Source organism: Miniopterus natalensis, chromosome 3, assembly GCF_054644295.1.
Source record: "Miniopterus natalensis isolate mMinNat1 chromosome 3, mMinNat1.hap1, whole genome shotgun sequence".
Taxonomy (NCBI): Eukaryota; Metazoa; Chordata; class Mammalia; order Chiroptera; family Miniopteridae; genus Miniopterus; species Miniopterus natalensis.
This window is the reverse complement of record NC_142083.1, coordinates 76636538-76643510: the sequence shown is the minus strand read 5'-3', so window position 1 is coordinate 76643510 and position 6973 is coordinate 76636538.

Below are 6973 nucleotides of genomic sequence, written 5' to 3'. Positions count from 1 at the left end.
TGGGGATCAAGCCTGCAACCCAGGCAGTGGCCTGACCGGGAACCGAACTACAATCTCCTGGATCCCAGGTAGATGCTCAACCGCTGAGCCACGCCCGGCCGGGTGCTACTTCACTTCTTACATGCAAACATTCACCCAGCTCCCTCTACCTTTGACTTACGATGTGTAAGGACTGAAAGGAAAAAAAACTCTGAGCGGCCCCGTCTTTCCTTTTCCTTCCCTGTCATCCTCTTGGCTAACACGGGGAAGTCCCGAGTGAGTGAGGATGTGATGCGGTTCCTCAGTCCTTTGTTTCTTAGGAAGCCATCGCCTTTCTGTGTTCGGAGCAAGGTCTGGTTTGAACAGAAGTGGGACCTCTCAAGGCGCTCAGGGGTTCATTGCTGTGACATCCTAACCTTGCACTTGCCCAGCCTCGCTGAACTCCTGCCCGTCATGGGCCATGAGAATTCCGCGCCCGGGGGCATCACCAACACTGTGTGTGAATGTGGCGGCGTGGAACAGGGACGCATGCTCTGAGTAGCCCCTCTCTTCCCATTCCTGCTCACTGTCCTGTTGGACTCACTTGCAGAACACACATTCAAAGATGAAACTATGAAGAATTTCCAAGACAGCAACAGCAGAGCATTTAACTGAGCATGGGGCCCTTCTGAGCACAAGGCCCCGTGTGGCCCAAGATTAGCCAGCCCTGCCAAGGGGAGCGTGATTCACTCATCCGCCTGATTGCACTTCCACCCCAGGACTGCATTTTTCTGCCAGACCCTAGGGACCCAGCCCAGGCCTGCCTGGGGCCCCCACCTGAGGCTGGTCAAAGCCATTGCCCCCAGCATGGCCTCCCTGGCTCATGGGCCCAAGCTTCAGCTTCCAGAGCCCTTTTGCTATCCCCACCCCCAACCAAACCTCCTTTTGCCAAAAAACCAGAAACCTGCCTCCCCACCCCTGCTGCTTATGACCTGTGCCACCTTGGGTGGGTGCCTCCCCTCTCTGAGTCTCAGGCGGAGGCAGTGACATGGGTTCCCTGACTGGCTCCGTGAGCTCACTATCAGCCAGGCCGGGGGAGCGGTTGTCCTCTCTCATCCACCTCTTTGCCATACTTGGGGACACTTTAGGGAACGGTCGATGGTCACGGTCATGTAGATTTCACTGTTCCTGGGCCTGGGGCAGCCTAGCCCCCTTCCCAGGTGGGGGGTGTTCATCCCACGGTGCGTTGGTTTCCTTCCCAGTTGGAGTTCCCACTGGCGCAGCCGTATTTTCAGCGCTGGCACTGTGTATTTAGGTCAGGCCTATTTTAATTCCGCTGGGACTGCTGCTGGGTTGAGACCGCCTTCTGGGCTGACAGAGAAGGACTGGGTTGGTTCAGTGCAGCTGGGCTGCTGAGAGTTTGGGGAAGTGGCAGAGGGAGAAAGAGCGAGGCAGGAAGGGGTAGGTTGCTTCAGTCCCCAAACTCTAGCCCATTTGAGGCCCCTTCCCCTGTCCCTTCCCTATGGAGACCCCTGACACACACACTTAGCTGGAAAGGAAGGGACAGGGTTTATGTTCCACCGACGTGCAGTATGATTTTGGCAGGTGGCGTCATCTCCTGCCTCAGTTTCCTCACTTGTGTCATGAAGGACTGCTTTGATGATGTTAGCCAGCATGTTTAGTGCCTTGTGTCCTTGTGGTTAAGAACACAGGCTGGTGTCCTGGTACTGCCACTTTCTAGCTGTGTGACCCCATAAAGTTACAAAACCTCTCTGTGCCTAAATGTCCCCAGCTGCAAAATGGGGATAAAAATAGGACCAATCTCAAGAGGCTATTGGGAGATGACAGAGGCATGTGAAAGTGGTCACATGGCCCCTGCCTGGTGACTGGGGAACTGCTCAGCAGGAGGTGACTTGTAGTAGTGACGTTATATTTATTACTGGTCACCCACACAAGGTGCCCCTCACCTGCCAGCCCCTCCTCAGCCCAGACTGAGCCTTAGAGGCCGGCTGCTCATTGACATTCTGACCACCAGGATCTGTACCCAGCCTGAGTAAACTTACCCTGCATCTATCACCAGATCTGGTAATTAATACCCTTGACGGTTTTTATTGGAATGAAGCAGGACCTGCACATGACTTGCTTTTTAATTAGTAACCAGTCTCCGTCCTCACTCGCCTCCCTCCCCCTGTTGTCCTTGAGGACAGGCTGGAGTGGGGGCCCAGGATTGCCCAGGCCTGTCCAACTACCTCTGGAGGAAGGGGTGCATGGCAGGGCACAGGGAAGTGGCCCTTGGTCATTCACCTACATAGACCCCAAACCTTTCCTATGCAGATGGGAAGAGCCAGCTCTGGGTGGGGCCAGGACCAGGGGATGTCCAGAGGTGGCCCCTGAGCTCGGGGAGCAAATAGCACAGGGTGGCCAGATCCACAAACACACCGATACCAAGAGCAGGTGCTATAAGAGAAGTCTCTGGAAGAGCAGAGCCAGAAACAACCAGCTTGGCCTGGAGGCACTGGGGAGGTGCCTTTGACTGATGCTTGAAAGGTGACTGCAGCTCTACTGGTGGAAAAGAGGAGACACTGCTGTTTCAGGCAGCAGAAATGACCTATGCAAAGGCTCAGAGTCGGGGCGAGGCCAGGCTGATCAAAAAGGGCATTCCCTCAGCTAGAGAGATGAGGAGCTCTGGGGACATGGTGAGATGAGAAGACCAGGCAGGATGGGCCTGAGCACTGGCTAAGAGCCTAGTTTTATCCTGAGGGCAACAGGCAGCCTCAGCAGGTTGTATATAGAGGAGCGATGTGGTCGGATCTGATTTTTAGAATCACTGCTCAGGTGTCCAGTGTATGAAAGGGACTAGTGGGAGCAGGACTTCAGTGGGCACCCTGACTGTTAGAGCTAGGGTCCATGATTAGGCTCTGAGGCCTGGTCACCCCACCAGGGGCCCAGGAGCCCAGGAGCCCAGGAGCCCAGGAGCCCAGGAGCCCAGGAGCCCAGGAGCCCAGGAGCCCAGGAGCCCCGGAGCCTTGGAGCCTGTACCTTCTTAGGGCATAGGGCCTGGCAGCCTCCTTGCACTCCCCAACTTATCTCCTTCCTTCTGCTATTTTTAATGTAGCACCTTGTTGAGATTCAAATGAGCATCTCCAATCTGGGCTCCTTTGCATAATTTCCTTCAATTAACATTTCTAAGACTCCAAAGAAGATAGCACCCGCCCCAACTGGGGACCCCCTCACTCTGGAGGGACCCAGCTTCTCTGCAGGCTCACACTCCCATCTTCCTGAAAGCCGAGTCCCAGAAAGGAACTTGTGGCGCTTGACTGAATGCTCTTGTGTGCGCCGTTGGCCTCTCTGGGCCTCAATTTCCCCATTTTTGAAATGAGGGGGCAGGCAGCATGATCTTTAAGGAGCTCTGCCCACTTCTGGCTCAGAAAACACGCACAGTCTTCTTTCCTCCCAGCAAAGTTGTGAGGATGATGAACCCATTTAACAGCTGAGAAAATGGAGCCAGAAAAAGGGAGAGGTATTTCCTGGCTTCGCTCAGGGCTTTGGTGGGAGAATTAGACCAGTCCTTTCATTTCAGCCAGTTGGGTCTTCTGAGCTCTATGGGCTCCTAAGTTATCTGGGGAGATCAGGCCCCCATGGGAAAATGATGAAAGGATGAGGCAAGCCAGGGCCACAGTCCCTGTGGATTGGGGAGCCAAGAAACCTTTCCTTTTTGTTCGCCAGGTCTCAGCCCCAACTTGCCTCTTCCAAGAAGTCTTCCCAGATCTCTTGATTTTTTGAGCTACTTTGTCCCTTGCTGTCCATGTTGTCCACCATCACCTGATCCCCTCGGGTAGTCTTCTTCTCCCAGGATGCTCTGGTTTCCTCACTGGACTAAGGCTTCGCTGAGGGTAGGGATGGAATCCCCTTTGTTCTGGGCCTTCCTGCCTTCCTGTCCCATGTGAGGTTTAGCAGACAGAGCTGGCTGTCCCTGAGTGCCTGCATTTCCAACATACAGCAGGACACTCCACATGCACTGGACATGTAAATGAATCCTGGTCACTGGGCGCTGACACAGGTCACCCTTTCCTCGGCTGGACCAGATGCACCCCGAGGGCAGGGTCCACGTTGTCTCTTTTTGGTTGCCAAGTCCTACCCTACAGGGCTGAGTTTACTGTTAGTGCTCAGCAAGACATTTGGGGACTTAGGTCACTTTGCCTCTCAGGTCCATGTCTCCTTGCTGAAAAATGAGAATTTACAAGTATTTTAGGGAGCATCTGCTATGTCAGGGCACAGTGATACACCCTGGGACCCACAGAGGAAGCAGATCTGAACATCCCCACGCTCTTGAACCTAAGCTTAGTTGGGAGACAGGCACATCTAGGAATGTTAAATACCAGGTAATTAGATCGATGCTCTGAGGAGGGCAAGTAACAGGCCCTGGGGATATGAGAGAGGAGGGGGTTGGGAGAAACACTGGTGTTTGAGCTGGACCTAGATGATGGGAGGAGGGTGAGGCCAGACCAGGAGGAGGGAAAAGCCTCAGCACAACCCAGGACACAGAATAATAAGTTGTCCAGCTTGATCCGAATGTGGGAGGAAAGGCAGGAAAGGGGAGTGGCAGACCTAGTGGGAAGGACCCTAAAGTGTGAGGGGGTTCAATTGTAATATTGGGGGAGGGACATGGCACAGTTTGTGGCACTTATACACACATGGCTGCGGCTGTTGGTGTCCTTCCTCTATGCCGATGGCCAACCTGAGGTCACCTGCCACGGCTTCCTGTGATTGCCTGAGGGTGATGTCTGGCTCCTGGTGAGTGCCCTGGGAGACCCTCAACCACTGAGGTGCGGGAGCTGGTGGCCTAACCCCTGAGCTGCCTCCGTGGTAGGACAATCCTGAGGTATGTTGTTCCAGCTTCCAGAGGGTCCCTAACAAGACAGAGCCCCAAAGGTCCTCTGCTCACCAACGCATTCTTCACTGACTTTACTCCCTCACGAGCACCTTAGCGTCACCTCCCAATCACTTGCACCCAAATTCTGGGGAAATCCGAGTGAAGACAGAATTTCCTCTTTCTCTGGGGTTGACTTGACCAGGAAGGGGAAGAGGCATTGCAGACAAGGTGGGAGAATGGGTCCAAGAGGGCGGAGCCCCAGGAGCCATGGATCAGGGGGGTGTCTGCAACTATAAAGGTTGAGACACCCAGATGTAAGGGTCTGTGGGAAATAGCATCTCCACCCCTTCATTTAGTCAGTGATCTGGACTGCACCTCATTTCAGAGAGGATTTAAAGCCACTTTTAACCTCATATATTTAACACATGTTCATTGGGGCCATTCTGTGCCTTATGGAGCAACATTGTCCCATTGCAGGGTTTTTAAGGTCACCACTTCAGCCTCCCACCCTGAGGTGCAGTGTTAACATTGTTAGTTTGTCTGGTACCCCTGCTCAGACCAAAGCCATTCTCTCTGGTCTCTGTTGAATGTTTTTTTCTTATTGATTTGTAGGAATTCTTTATATATGATAGGTCCCAATCCTTTGTCAGTTATATGCACTGCAAATCTTTTCCCAAACTCAGATTTATCTTTCATTTTGTTTTCAATATTTATTTATTAAGATAATTTAAATATTTTATTATAAGTTTTAGATTTTAATTTAGTCATATTTGTCAATATTTCCTTTTTAACATTTGTGCTTTCTGTATCTTGTTTCAGAAAAACTTTCTATGGAAATTCTATTGTTGGTGTCCAATATCCGTTCTACTTAACTTCCTTAGTAACAAAAGTCCAGGTTTTAGCTGGACACATGGCCGCCCAGCTATAAGACCGCATTTCCCAGCCTTCTTTCCAGCTGGGTGTGGCCATTGGACAGACATCTGGCCAATGAAATGTGAATAAAAGTGGGACTTCCCAGACATTTCCCTCCCTCACCTTCCTCATTCTGCCCTCCAGAAGGTAAATTTGAGCTGTAGCAGTCATCTTGGCCTTCGAGGTGACTTCAGTATGAAAACAATATGCTGAGTAATGGCAGGGCAGAAAGTTAGAAGCCTATTTCTTGATATCACTGTGAATCTGTCGTAATGGTTTTTCTAGTTTTTGTTGTTGTTGCCTACCTCTAGAATGATCAGACCTGAGAGAGAAATGATCATGAATAAAAGAGCTGACTTAAGCCACTACTGCTTGGGTTTTCCAATCTAATATATGTCCCTATTTTACATCTGCTTTTAAAAGGTTCACAACTTTACTTTTCACACATAGCTCTTTAATTCATCTGGAGTTGATTTTTGCTTATGTGGGAGGTGAGAATCTAATTTTATTATTCTCCATATGTACAGCTAATTGTCCTAGCATCATTTATTGAATGGTCCAAAACAAAAAAGAAGGTATTTTGGAATAAATTTAGTAAAACTTGCTCAAGACCTTTATAGATAAACATTGTAAAATTAACTTAGGGGTGTAAATTTTTTAAATGCTTAATAAATGGAAAGATATATCATGCTCACGGATGGGAAAATAATTCTTCCCTGAATCAATCTATAAATTCAATGCCACCCCAATCAAATCCTGCTGTAGGCTTTTCAAGTCATAGATGCAAAGATAAAATAAAACAAAAAACAAGTTAGGAAATTAGGAAAAACAAGGGCAGGGAAATAAGATGAAGCCGGAGGGGAGAGCAGGTGTAACGGCCAGAGGTGAGCCACGCACTTTCCCCTGAAACTTTTGGCAACTGATACAGAGGGGAGTTTGATGAGTTTCCATCTAAAAGATGCAAGCATGTCATTACCAGGTAAACAGCTGTTCCTAGGGTTGGTGGGCAGGTTGGGGGGCGATGGCTCAGGGGCACGGGCCTTCTTTTGGGGGTGATGAAAACATCCTGAAATTGATTGCGATGTTTGCACAACTCTGTGACTACACAAAAAACCTTTGAATTATGTCTCAAGAAAGCTGTTAAAAGATAAAAGGGGAACAAAGAACACACACAAGGAGGCATCATAGGTGTGTGGGTGTGAGTGTTGGCTTCCCGGCGAGCCCTCCACA